This window comes from Meriones unguiculatus, chromosome 8 (genome assembly GCF_030254825.1).
Source record: "Meriones unguiculatus strain TT.TT164.6M chromosome 8, Bangor_MerUng_6.1, whole genome shotgun sequence".
Lineage (NCBI taxonomy): Eukaryota > Metazoa > Chordata > Mammalia > Rodentia > Muridae > Meriones > Meriones unguiculatus.
In genome coordinates this window covers 18,603,716-18,618,576 of record NC_083356.1, presented here as the reverse complement: position 1 = coordinate 18,618,576, position 14,861 = coordinate 18,603,716, and the positions used below count along the sequence as shown (strand labels likewise).

At 45.6% G+C, this 14,861-nt stretch overlaps 1 protein-coding gene across 4 annotated transcripts in view; it reads right to left on the bottom strand.

Annotated features, from left to right (window-relative positions):
* The window catches only part of Pacsin2 (protein kinase C and casein kinase substrate in neurons 2), a 98,353-nt gene that overhangs the window by 79,825 nt on the left and 3,667 nt on the right, over positions 1-14,861 (bottom strand). The window contains exon 2 of one of the 4 annotated variants that reach the window (XM_060388937.1): positions 11,573-11,716. The exons of the other annotated variants lie outside the window; for them this stretch is intronic. The gene's annotated coding sequence lies outside the window, so the exon portion shown is untranslated. The remainder of the gene's footprint in view (positions 1-11,572; positions 11,717-14,861) is intronic. 4 annotated transcript variants of the gene reach the window in all.

Genomic DNA, 14,861 nt, shown 5'->3' with positions numbered 1-14,861 from the left:
CCCCTTCTTTTGGTTTATCAAGACAGGGTTTCTCTGTATAACAGCCCTGGTGGTCCTAGAACTTGCTTTGTAGACTAGTCTGGCCTCAAACTCAAAGAAATCCTCCTGCCTGGCTCTGCCTCCTGAGAGCTGGGACTGAAGGTATGCATCACCATGGCCACCTGTCCACTTATTCTAAACAGTGGACTTACTGAGATTTTTTTAAAGATTTATTTATTATGTGTACAGTGTTCTGCCTGCGTGCATGCTTGCACATGAGAAGAGGGCACCAGATCTCATTATAGATGGTTGTGAGCCACCATGTGGTTGCTGGGAATTGAACTCAGGACCTTCAGAAGAGCAACCAGTGCTCTTAATCTCTGAGCCATCTCTCCAGTCTACTGGGATATTTTTTTCTTGAAAGAGTCACGAACATCATTGTTAAAAGGCCTATTTTACCAGCAATACAGCTGCCTCTGGGTATTTTATTTATTTTTCAGTATTTAGGTGACTATGAGCAGTACTCTAGTTACTGTCCAGACCACTACTATGTCCTCTCCTCCTTGCACTGTACTCTAACTTCCATTTCAAGAAAGAAAAGGGGGGAAGAAGGGAGAGGAGGAGGGAGGCAAAGGAAGGAAAGAAGGGAAGGAAGGACAAAACACTGGTTTCCATTTTCTGCTCAAACAGAACCCTTCCAAGAGACACTTAAGATCCCACTGTCATTTCACACTGGTAAGGGCTCACTTTCCAGGACCCCTGGGCAGAATTTCACAGCTCACACCTTGATAGGTTCCTTGAGCAAAGCTCACCAGGGTATCTGCTCTATCTTCAACCCATAGTTCCTCCTGGAAAAGCACCATCAGAGATGGCCACATGGACAGTAAGACAGAGACTTCCCTCCCCTACAGAAGAACTGAGCAGTGATAAAATGCAAATATTTAAAGACCTCACAGCTTCGGATGCCAGCAGGATAACAGCTTGCAAACTTCCAGTCAGAATGACTGTTATATCAGGAGCTGAGTCACCGTTGCAAACTGTTTCCTTCTATCCTTAGCAGAGGAGAGGGGACTTTTAAAACAGCTTTCAGAAAGTTACTATATCCAGTCACAACAAGAGAACAGCCCTGGAGAAAAGCCAGTGTGTACCCAAAGCCCTGCAGCCAAGAAAGGAGCAATACACCATCATCCCCAAGGAATACACTCAGGACAAGAAGGAGACTCTACAAGTCTGGAAACAGCAAACAGGTTTATCTGCATCATCAAGTGCTGTGGACCACCACACAAGGGCTGAATCATGCCTCACACATTCCCTCCCTTTGATATGACAGTTCCTGATTACAGAGATACAGCTGGTCTAGGATAAAATGGACACAGAGCACGCTTGCTGGCATTTCTGACTCATCCTCAGGTCTAGCTTATGAGTTCCACAACAGCACTCAGATATCAAGCATGTGCCACACTTCCAGATATAAGGCTTGGCACTTTGCCTAACCTCAGCTTCCTCACCTGTCCTTAGAATGAACATAACCAGGCAAAGAAAAGTAGTAGGGGATCTGGCACCGCAGCCTCAGCAAACACTAAACTGAAAATGACTGTGACAACCACAGTGAAATAAAAACCAGGTCAGGGACCAGTGTGATGGTGCACACCTACACACCTACAATCCCAGCACTTGGGAGACTGAAGACAACTCAAGCCCAAGGCAATCTCTCAGGGAGAAGAGGAGAAAACAAGAACCTTTAATGGTCCATCCTGGGTTGGCAGAAGCCTTGCCTAATCTTAGCTTAAAAGGCGTGGTGGCGCACACCTGTGGTCCCAGCGCTCTGGGAAGCAGAGGCAGGCGGATGGGATGTGAGTCAGACTGGTGTTAGTCTGCACTTCAGGGGCTGGGAGGGGTGCATGAACACTGGAGAATGGTGTCTCAAGGCAGCCAGCCCTGGGCTCTGTGTCACTCTCCATAGTGAGGTAAAGACCCACAGGCCCCAGTGTCACTGGACAGTGCTGTGATACAGTCAGTGACTTTTGCAAACGGCATTTTACAAAGCCTTAAGGGAACTGAATTAAACAAAAATACAGCTAGTTTCAACGGTATAGCATGTGGTCCAGGAAGAACCACCCTCCACTAGACAGAGGGGACAGGCCCAGAGAATGATGGGAACTTCTGGCAAGTCACACAGCCTCTGAAGGGCAGAAACTATTACGGAAGCTGCCATGTTTACTTAAATGCATTATGTTTTAAAAATATGATTTTATGTGTTGGGCTATATTATTCAGTTATCCTCACCCACATGCCACACACAGCCACAGCCAAACGTTAGACATACCTGGCAGGACATGGTGGTGCATGCCTGTGATCCCACCACTCTGGGAGGGAGAGGCAGGCAGAGTCAGCCTGGTCTACAAAGTGAGTCCAGGAAAGCCAAGGCTACACAGAGAAACCCTGTCTCAAAAAAAAAAAAAAAAAAGACATACTTGACTAACCTGTAACTGCTGGGCATAGCCCTGAGGGACCAAACCCTTGGTAGTCACTTAGCCACAGGAAGCCAGGATCACTACAGTACTGAGCTAGAACATGGGTCCCAAGAGTCAGGGAACTCCTTTACTCCACTGTGGAATCACAGAGCAGGCAGTGGTACACTAAGTGGGTGCAACAGTCATTCACCCAATCATACCAAAATCTCATCAGCACTCCCGCTGCAAAGGTGGGGTGGGGCTGGAGAGGTGGCTTAGCTGTTAAGAAAGTTTGCTGGTCTTGAAGAGGACCTGGGTTTGGTTTGAAGCATCCACATCCGGGTGCTTACAATTGCCTTTTACTCCAGTTCCAGGAGGTCCACGGTCCTCTTCTGGTCTCCTTGGGCACATGTACAAATACCATGCACATAAACTCACACAGGCACACACATATACACAGAGTTACAAATACACAGATAAAAAGAAGATCTGACAACCACTAGCAAAGCCAAGGTGAAGCTGGAGCAATGTAAGAGCAGAGCATCTCAATGAGGCTCCACGCACTCCTACACTCCAAAGCATCCTGCTGCAGCAAGACCCAAACTTAGAGGCAGCTATCACCTGCTTAAAAAACGTGGCCCTCCTACAGGTAAGCAAGCCAGGCCCCTAATCAGGTGACCCCGCTCCCGGCAGCAGGAGTGTGCAGAGGGGGTGGTTTGCAGCCTTTGTAGGTACTGACAAAGCTGGCAATGTGCAAACTCCATGCCCAAAAGGGAATCCCTATAGTCCCCAGTAGGCTGAGTTTGTACTCCCTGCTATCAATCACATGGCGAGTACGGAGCTTTTGGAAGACAGGGTTATGAGAAGTCCCTCCACACTCAAAAGAAAGAGCATATCTATTTTAAATTATTTCTAAATGTCTTCAACCTGGATGTTCCCAGCAGAAGTAGAAGACAGAGCAGCTCAGGTCCAAGACAGGCATGCTGAAAACGAACACAAGAAGTACTCCAGCGAAGGTGGGCTGGGCTGGCCGAGCTTTAAAGAAAGGTGATAAATAGCTCTCAGCTCCTGCTCCCACCAACCAACTTCAGAGCTACATTCTAAAAGCCAGAAGAAATTCAAAAGGAAAAAAAGGCCGCAATAATATAAAATAACAGGGCTGGTAAGTGGGCTCAGCAGGTAATAACACTTGTTGTCAACCCTGGTGACTTGAGTTAGATCTCTAGCAAGAACCAACTCCTTCCTATAGGCTGTCCTGTGACCTCTACATGTGAACCCTGGCACACCCTCATCTACACACATACACAGATAGATAGATAGATAGATAGATAGATAGATAGATAGATAGATAGATATAGATAGATAGATAGATAGATAGATAGATAGATAGATAAAAAGCTTTTAAAAACAAGATATAACAAAGGTAATGTTTATAATAGCGACCATTTCGACCTAATCATGCATCATACTTGCATGGGAAAATCATGCATTTCCCCATGACAAATGGTACTCAGGTGTACCCTGCTGGCCCCTCTATAAGCCCCTGTTTCTGTGACAGACCCAACCTCTAGGCTCAGGTGTAAGAAACATAAGTAAATTCACAGGACAGCAGGAAAAGCTGGACCACAGTGCAGCACGAAGCCTCCAGCCCCAGCAAGGAGCAAAGCCTAGGTCAGGAGCTATGGAGGACTGGATCAGTCCTGTGCCATGCCATGCGACCCTGCTGAGCTAGGGCATCTAAGCAGGGACTTCTCAAGAAAATAAAATAGGCTCGAGAGACGGCCACAGGGAGTGCCACTGGGGCTTGGCACTGGTCATCTAGTTTGGCTGAAAAGCTCCCACCCAGCCCCTGCCAGAGCCTTTGCCACACGCAAGCAAAGTTCAGCCAGTTGCTAAGGCAACAGCAACTCAGACATGTTTAGGCATCTGCAGAAACCAAGCCAAAGTACAATTTCTGCACTTGTGATAAAAACACAGGCCACCGAGCACACAGCCAAGCATTACTCTAAATTTTGTTCTTATTGACAGAATAAACAGGGGTGGGGAAGGGAAGCAGCAAGCTCCCAGTGCCTAGCAGAGCCAACAGTCAGGCTGACCCCAGAGTGCTGGCACTAAAAAACCCACTTGTACCAGAGAACAAAATACCTCCTATGCTCCTGTGTTGTCTGAGATGATTTCCTCTTATTCCTACCTCTGTATGGAGTAAAGTCTTTTGCTTTGGGGTTCAGCTGTGGGCACCAGTTTTTCTTAGAAGAGGAACTAAGAATGAGAGTTTTGCCCATGATGAGGCCAGATAAGTGAAGAGGAAACAGCTTCTAGGGGAGGGGTGGATATGGCAGAGACACAGCAACTGTCCAAGGTAAGAGCAGAGGTGGGCTAGCCTGGCCATGACCCACCCCCCATAGCAGGAGCCCTATCGCATCCATCCATGAGTGTGCATATACACACACACATACTCCTACACACCGCACACACACAAACACACCTTGTCCTTTGCAAACCCTTCGAAATGAGCAATCAGGAAACCAGGACTCTGCTAATCTTCTATAGGGCAGTAAAAGGTGAACAAGTCAGCCAGCCAATGGGAAGGGGACAGAGTGGACTTCACCAAAGAATGAACAAACAGTAGTAACAGAAACAAGAACGAGTTATATAACTCTGATAGAGTGCCTGGCTGTACAATGAAGAGAAGCTGAAGCATCTGTGAGAAAGGCACCCAAGCCACAGAGGCAAAGTCCAAAGGATCAAGTGACCCCAGGCTGCCATGATCTCTGAGTGATTCCAGCGCCAACAGCCTTGCACAGTTTTTCCCAGTTCACAAACTGCAAATGTGCAAAAGCAAACCAGGACAAGCCCTGTCAGCTACTGTGCTTCCAAGCGGCCTGACAAGTTGGAGGGGTAGTAAGATTTTCTCCCCACCCCCCCAATCTCTCTCCTGAGCTCGGAACTGAACCTAAGGCCTGGGTACGCTGCAGTAAGACCCAGCCCCCAGTAAGGGTTTCTCCTATTCGTGAAAGGAAAGCATCCCGTGCAAGGAGGAGCCACCCAGATTAGAAGGGAATGTGACTCATTCGAGAAACCCCTCCAGAGAGTTTATCTCATGGACACTGACAAGTTCCAAAGACCAAGACGCCTTATAGGTGGAATTCCCCGGGATTCTCTTTCCCTAATATACCAGAAAAACTGACTAAACAGGAATTCAAACAAATTTCAAAACACTCTAAAGTGTTCACGGCTTTAAAGCCATTCCTGGGGATTTCTCCTCAGGAACTAATTACACAGACTGGAGAGAAGGGAAAGAGGGAGGAAAAAAAAACTCAAATTGTCAGCTACAAATTCACCTAATTAGCAAAATGGTGGAGAGAAGCTATAAAATGCTCAGCACAGGTAATGTTTCAGTCTCATACAGTCAACAAGATGACACTGGAAATCATTTAAGGGCTGGAGATGTAGCTCACTTGGCAGAAGGCTTACCTTGCATGCACCAGGCCCCAGGGCTGATCAATACCCGAAAAGGAAGAAAGAACTCTAACAGAAATACTCAGTGAGGACATAGTCAGACACGGTGACATGGGAGAAGAAACAAAAAATCAAAAAGTCATGGGCCATTTAGGATCTAGATTCTAGATGGTTCAGCAGATAAGGGTACTTGTGCCCAAGCCTGAAAACAGAAATTTGAGGCCTGGGTCCCACATAGTAAAAACAAAACAAACAAAAAAATTCTGTAAGTTGCCCTCTGACGGTCACATGTCACTCACAGGTCTCTGTCTCTCTCTGTGTATGTATGCAAGGGAGCAAACATATGCACAGGAGTAGGGAATATAATTTTTTTATATTAAGTCAAATGGCATAAAAATGATAATTGTAATTAGCACAAGTATAAAAACCAAGTATCTGAGCCAGGTCTGATGGCACAGGTTGGTCACCCCAGCATTGGGGGCTAAGCAGCAGAATCTGTAGTCTGAGGCCAACCTGGGCTACACAGTGAAACCTTGTGTCTAAAAGAAAAAAAACAAACACATACACAAATAATCAGAACATCTCTCAGGTACCTTCCCTCAGCTGCCTCCTTAAGGCCACTTGGATGATGGAGCAACAGACCCACCAGGCCTCTGGAACTCTGAGAGCCCTGCTCCTCCACCCTCTGACCTCTTCAGCTAGGAGAGAAGCATATGGGTGATGACTGAAGTCCTCTGACAACACTCCAGCCAGACAGCTTGTGGCAGCTCCCTTCCTACCCTTATAAACTCGGCGATGTAAACCACAAATGTTCAGTCTCTTAATCGGGTTAGTTGTGAACTTAGCTCCTACAAAGGACACATAATTTGAACCATTTCTCTGTTTCTCAGAAGGAAGCAGAGAGGAAAAAGGAAATTTTTAAGATCTTTTTTACAGTTAAGAGCAAGTGACTCAATCTACTTACTCAAGGTGACAAGATAAGGGAACACTGGTACGGCCTTCAGCCTCTGAAGGTCACTTCTCTGACCTTGGGCTGAGTATGCCTAAACAAAGTGGAGTTAACACTGACTGGTTATAAGAACTCAATGAGCAGAAATGTGAACCGTCCACGATCTCTCAGAAAATCCAGAACACAGTGTGCCCCATGACCACTGGTTCTACCACCAGCCATGCCAATCTCCCCATGGCACAAGCCCAGCCTCCTTATCTGATGATATATTTGCTGGTACAGAGGTCACAAGTGCTTAATTAAAAACAACATCATAGTCAAGCTAACTGGTGCCCAGGCAAGCCAGCTTCAGCAAATCAGTGAGCTACAAAATCCACTAATAGCGGGCTTGGAGGTCTGTGTGGGAAGAGAGCCTGACCACAATTCACGCTCCTGGCACTCTCAGCTAGAGACAACATAATTTAATATAATGAAATACCAACATAGTTTGAAGTATGAAAATGTTCACAAACTACAATTTGAGCAACATTTAAAAAAAATAAAATTTCACTTCATTCAAGAGACAACTTAGAAAACCAGCCACAACTGATTTTAGACAGCAGGCCCTGTGACTGAGATCAGTGGCCTCTGGAAAGCCACTGACCCTTCCAATTCTATCTCTTTTTCTCTTCCTTCTGAACCAAGAACAAGGGAAACAAACAACAAAGTTGTTATGAAAACAAAATAAAAGCTATGGGAACATTCATGGTCAACTACGAATACCTGCACAGCCAAGTTGTATCGATACACACCTTAATTATATAGCCAATTAAAACTTAAACATTAATTCTAAATGGGGAAGTGTAAGAATATAGATCAGAAAGCCCCCTAATTCTCCAGTTTGAGCTGTCGCTGCTATGTGTGCATGTATCCCTACTTTCCCCTGGACCCCTGTGCACACAACTTGATCCTAATGTTCTCAAGTCCTTTTCCCCATCACATGCTCCTTTCCCCCTCTGAGCACTAGGTGCAGCCACAGCAACATTTCCTCACCACAGGGACAGGCCGGCATGACTGTCACGTTAACTTCAAGCAGAGCATCAGCAAGCCAGGAGGCAGGGCAGGATTGCCCTCAAACACAAGCAGGACGCACCCATTCTTTGTGTCAAGACTGGAACTCTGTAGACCAGGCTGGCCTCCAACTCAGGAGATCCACCTGCCTCCGCCTCCTGACTGCTGGGATTAAAGGCGTGCACCACCACACACAAATAGGATGCACAAATTCTTAGTCTCACCCCCACAATAAGGACAGAAGCAAGCAAAACCTCAGAGTGTTGCAAGAAGACTTATGCACAAAGGGCTTAAGGCCTCACCCACACTGGTGACCCCAGAGAGCACCCCTTTGACCCTGAGTCACCACAGAAGGTCCTAACAAGTACTCTGGCTGAGGAAAAAACTATGTTTGTGAAAAACTTCTGAAAGAACTGGATAAAATAGATCCACTATGAGTACTTTAGGGTTTTGCTTAATTTACAAATTCGCCTAATTATCATGCTGAGTGACACAAAATAACTACTATAGACTGAGCTCTTGGTCCAAGAATGCACAGCACATAGCATACCCCAGAGAAGGGATACACTCCAAATTCCCATACTTAAATCCTAGTGTCAACATCATGATACCTAACTGGGTCAAGGGGATGAAGCCCCAAAGAAAGAGATTAGCAGTTTTCCTTAAGAAAGTCAGAGAGCTCCCTTAACCTCTTTCAGCTGTAAAAGCGCACAACCAGAAGTGGATCTGTAACTCAGAAAAGAACCCAGCACTCCTGCACCCTTACCTCAGGCTTCCAGACTCCAGACTTTGTGGAATAAGATTTCTGTTCTTTGTAAGCAAATGCCCAGAGCACTATGTTGCAGCTCAAAAATAAGACGCGTAGTCTCAGGCTGGAGAGATGCTTAATGGTTAAGAATGCTGGCTTCTCTTCCAGAAGACCCTGATTCAATTCCCAGCACCCACATGGCAGCTCACAACTGTCTGTAACTCCACTTCCAGGAGATCCGACACCTCACACAGACATACATGCAGGCAAAACACCAATGCACATAAAATAAAAATATAATTAAAAAAAATATATATATATATATAAATAAAACAACTCTTTAGGGGCTGGAGAGCTGGCTCAGTGGTTAAGAGTACTGTCTGCTCTTCCGAAGGACATGGGTTCAATTCCCAGCACCCACATGCAGCTCACAACTGTCTGTAACTCCAGTTCTAAGAGCTCTGATACCCTTACACCAATGCATATAACATAAAAAAAAAAAATTAAATAAGTTAAAAAACAAATCTTTAAAAAAGAAAAATAAGAAAATAAGAAATGTTGACTCATTAGACCAGGCAGCATGGATGCACAATCACCTGGCGGTAGACCTGGGACCTAAACCAGGGCTGTCTGGCTCCAAACACACGCTTCTAATCTCTGCTTTGTTGCTGCAGTACTGCCTTTTCTCTTCTGCAGGAACTAGCCTTACAGAATTGTGAAAATAAGCCAAACAAAACAAAAACAGGACACGGGGTATACGACAATACCCCCCCCCAACAGCATTAGTGAACATTTAGACAATGGAGCTGAATCAATGACTGAGGCCAGCCTTCCCTGTAAGACCCTTTCTTGCAAATTTTAGCTACTGCTTCCTAGGAAGAGCCAAAGGCAAGCCTCAAGCCTTGGAGAACACTGGTGATCCCTGTGAAAAGGAGCAACCAGATCACACCTCTCCCATCCACACCCCCGACTTCTCAACTGACTCTCACTCCTGCCAAGATCATCCTGCTCGTACCCTGGAAGGTTCCCCACGGAATTCCTTCTCCAGAGGAGAGTCTAGACCCCAGCCTCGGCCAACAAGGAGCTCATTCTGAAGCTGCCCACCCAGTCTTCACTCCCTCTACACTCAACAGCCCTACCTCCGCAACACACATCAGATTCTTTTTGGTTGTTTGTTTTTTGAGAGACAGAGTTTCTTTGTGTAGCCCTGGCCATTCTGGAACTACCTCTGTAGACCAGGCTGGCCTGAAACTCAGAGAGATCAGCCTGCCTCCACCTCCTGAGTACTGGGATCAAAGGCACCCACATTCTTCATGACTCTGGAGCTCATCCCTGGCAGGGGCCACCTCCCTGGAGTTAAGTGCTGCAGCATGGTTAGAGCAGTCAGACAGCCCTGTTCTGTGTGCCTCTCTACATGTGGACCCACTTCTATCTAGTGATAGAAACAGTGAAACACAATTATTCTAGTTCTGCCCCAACTGTTTCTCTAGAGCAGGAGACCTTTAATCTTGGAATCCTAAAGATGTAAGCTGAACCAGGGACCAAGATTCCGACATAAACAGCAGTTACAATGTTCCCCCTTCAATGCCTATTTTCCCTTCCCCCACAGATGTCCCAGACAATTAAGATATATTCCAAATGCTCTCATCCCAAGAAGAGCTGTTAAGTAAAACCCCTATAATCTAAACTCTAAAAATATTAAGGCAGAAAGACAATGAATTCAAAGCCTGCCAGGCTACATCCTTTCTAAAATAGGGCTATCGGGACTGCAAAGATGGCTCAATGGTTAAGAGCACCCACTGTTCTTCCAAAGGATCCAGGTTCAATTCTAAGCACCTACATGTTAGCTCACAACTATCTGCAATTCCAGTTCCAGGTGATCTAACACCCTCTTCGCACTTCCTTGGACACCAGCCAAACATGTGGTGCACATATATATATATATTCAAGCAAAACACTCACACATAAAATATTAAAAACAAAGGAAGACAAAAGAACAGGACTATTAAGATGGTTCCGCATAAAGGTACTCAAATGCAGGCCTGAATTTGAGCCCTGGATTCCACTAGGTAACAGAAAAAACAAGTTCCCATGAATTGTCTCAGATCCCAACAAGTGCTTGTCTACAGGAAATCTCTCTCTCTCTTTCACACACTCACACACACACACATTAAAAACAGAGAGGACTGGGCATGGTGAAACACACCTTTAATCCCAGCACTCCAGAGACAGAGGCAGACAGCTCTCTGTGAGCTTTAGACCAGTATGGTCTACATAGCAAGTTCTAGGACAACCAGGCCTACATAGAGACCCTGCCTCAAAACTAGATAAATAAATAGATGGACAAATAAATAAATATGGATGGATAGATGAATGAATGAATAAAACAAAGAGTCGAAAGATAGTTTAGCAGTTAAGAGCATGTACTGCTCCTCCAGAGGACCCACAATCAGTTTCCAGCACCCATGTTGGGTGGCTCACAACCACTAATCCCTCCAGCGCCTGGAAATCAAATGTCCCCTTCTGGCCTCTGCAGTCACTCACACAACATATACACATGAACACACACAAACACATACACACATCATTTTAAAATAAAGGAAACTAAGTAAAACAGAATTCATGCAATTCCACGGCAGCTCAGTGAAATTCCCCAGCCGCCTCTGACAACGCTGCTCCTACCAGTATCTAAGGAGCAGACAGGAAGCCAATGGAAGAAAGGGAAGGACCAATGTACTCTTGTCAGTTCCTGGTGAGGGTAAGCCACCGTGGATGCTAGCAGTCAATAAAGGTACGAGGCAGCTGTACTCATGCATTCTACACCCTGCCACAGGAGAACAGCAGCCTGGTTCTCACAGGCCGTTTCAGGTCTCACCGTCAGCTGGTCTCACTGCTTCACCAGGCTTTTACTTTCAATAATTTTCTATTGCTTACCATTTCAGAGCTGACTATTCGCCATTAACTTCTACCAACTTTCTCTGCAAGGCAAATCCTTCACTGGAGAGGCTGAAACGTGACACTTCATATAGCAGAGTTGTTTGTCATTGCTCTGTCCTCTCCAGTATTTAAAGAACCCACCTGAAATGAACAGATACCATGTATGTATGTATATATGTATGTACACATATTATATAATTTTACCTTATGTGTATGGGTATTTTGCCTGCATGTGTGTGTCCATGTACCATATGAATGCAGTACTCACTGAGGTCAGAAGAGAGCATCAAATCCCCTGCAACTGGAGTTAACAAGAGGTTTGTTAGCCACCATATGGGTGCTGGGAACTGAACCCTAGTTCTCTTAAAGAGCAGCCAGCATTCTTAACCACTGAGCCATCTCTCCAGTCTAAGACAAAGACACTTTTTCCACGTCACAACCATGAACTGTGGTTGGCTGCCTCCTGACAAGCATCAGAATGACATGAAAGGAAGAGAGGGGACTCCTCCACACCGCCATGTTTGAGGGGTACCCTATTCTATGCAGTTCTATACATTCCAATGCCTGATAACCAACATAACTGACCAGGTCTATTATTTTCATCAGAAATAAACCAAAAATAAGCCAATGAAATGAAGTCATAGTCAGTGTTCTACTGCTGTGAAGAGACACCATTACCAAAGCAGCATTTAACTGGGGACTTGTTTACAGCTTCAGAGGCTTAGTCTATTATCATCACAGCAGGACACGTGGAGGCAGGGAGCACAGTGGCAGACATTATGCTGGAGAAGTAGCTGAGAGCTACATCCTGATCCACAAGCAGAGCCTGATAATGGCCCTGGCACGAGCTTTTGAAACCTCAAAACCCCACTCCCAGTGACACACTCCTCCAACAAGGCCACACCTACTCTAACAACACCTTCTAAGCCTTCTCAAATAGTGCCACTCCCTGATGACTAAGTATTCAAATATATGAGCCTATGGGGGTCATTTTTATTTATAGATGGTTGGCATGTAAAAGCACTTGTGCCCATGTACACAGAGTGATGAAAAAAATTAAGGAAAAAAAAGCACTTTTTAAGTGTCTTGTCCTTTCTTAAACACTTGCTCTTTATACAACTGAGACTCTATGCTACTAATAAACAATCCATTAAGCAACTGAAACCTGGCACGGTCACAAGAAGCCACTGTTGGGTGCTCATGGTCACTGTAGTCATCTGAATTAGAATGGCACCCCGGACTGGTATGCTTGAATGCTTGGTCCCCAGTTTGTGGAACTGCTTAGGAAGAGTTAGGAGATGTGGCCTTCCAGGAAGAGGTGAGCCACCAGGAGAGCTTCGAGCTTTCACAAGCCCATGCCATTCCCAGTGCTCTCTCTCTCTCTGCCGCCTCCTTTCTGATCACGAAGTGAGCTCTGAGCTCCTCCTACCTCCATGCCTTTGCTGTGGCATCATGGACTCTAACCCTTTCTTTCCTACGTTGCCTTTCGACAGTCACCAACACAATTCATACCCAACCTCAAACTACCCAGGATTCTGGCACAGGGAGCATCTCATCAATGAGGACATACTTGAATAAGTCAATTCCATGATTTGGGATTTTCTGTTTCAAGACAAGGTCTTGTCTTATAGCTGTGTAGCCCTGGTTATCCTGAAACTTACTATGTAGACCAGGTTGGCATCCAACTCACAGGGATCTGCCTGCCTCTGCCTCCCCAGTGTTGGGATTTAAAGGCGTGCACCATCAGGTCTGACTCAATTTCTTGTTTCTACTTAACTTTTATTTACTTCACAGATTTCTCAAGTGCTAAGCAACTGAGATTAAATATACTCTGTAATCAATAAAAATTAAATAAGTCTGCCCAAACACTCAAATCCTACAAATTTTCCCCTCTGAAAAGGGTTGCAAAAAAACAAAAACAAGAGAACCAGAGACAGCTCACAAGTAAGAGCACAAGGTTAGGCCTGGGTTCACTCCCACACCCACATGACCGCTCACAACTGTCTGCAACTCAGGTCCCTGGGGATCCAACACACACACTGTATACAGACACAAATGTAGGCAGAACAGCCATTTACATCAAATAAAAGATAAAGATCAAAACATTAAAAAATAAAGTAAAGTAAGGTCTTCACAGTCAGGACAGAAAGGTGTTTAAGGATTCAAATGCCAAAAGAAAAAGTCCTTTAGTGGACAAACAAATCTTCTTCTACAAGTGATATTACCAGATCTTTACGATGCCAACAAATCTTCATGACAACCACCAAGGCAGCAGAACCTAATGGAAAAACCCCATGTTCTGGACCCAGGAAGGCCATCTGGCCATGTTCCTCAAATGTTTGAGTACAAAATATGAGGTGAAAGCACTTCAGAATGTGTGTCCTCCATATATGTATGTCACCATTATTATTAACTCCAATATGACACAGGAAATAGGATTACAGATTCTCTGGGGCGAGAGGCAGGCAGCTTAGGAAGGCTGCGCTCAGCACCCTACCACATCAAGAGGGAGACAGCTTACGGATGGAGTGTGGCAGTCCTCACCCTGAATGCTGGCCCCAAGTTGTTCACAGGTGGACTTTCTTTCCTGCAGTGGAGGCGGAGATGTCTCACAGCTGTTCTCAAAATGTCAAAGGTTAGGAATTTCTAAGCCAGGCTGGAGAGATGGCTGAGAGGTTAAGAGCAGTGTCTGCTCTTCCAGAGGTCCTGAGTTCAATTCCCAGCAACTATGTGGTGGCTCATAGCCATCTACACTAGGGTCTGATGCCCTCTTCTGGCATGCAGGTGTACATGCAGACAGAGCACTAATATACATTAAATAAGTAAGAATTTCTAAGCCTCTCTTACAAATATGAAAACCGAGACACTGTGATCGGCACATCCTAGCCTCAGAGTTGGTGGAGGCAAGGTGCCCTGGTCCCCATCCATCTCCCACTGTCCTGATGTCTGGTATTCCAGGAAGGGAGTAAAATTACACTAAAGCCAGATGTAATGCTCAAGCCTGAAATGTCAGCACTTGGAGTGCTGAGGCAGGAACTCTGCCTTGATTCGGAGGCCAAGGACAGCCACTCAGTGAGTTCCAGAGGAGACCCTGCCTCAGTGTTCCAGCAAGGCTCCTTCTAAGGCGTCTGTTGAGGACTCTGAGCATGGAGTTAGCGCTGTGCACACTGCTGTACTTCCTCCTTTGTCTAGCTCATTGCTAGACTCAAGAATGTGTGAATACTTTTAAGACTGAAATTTTTTAAATGCGCTGGAAGCGTAGCTTAGTGCTGGACTGCTCGCCTAG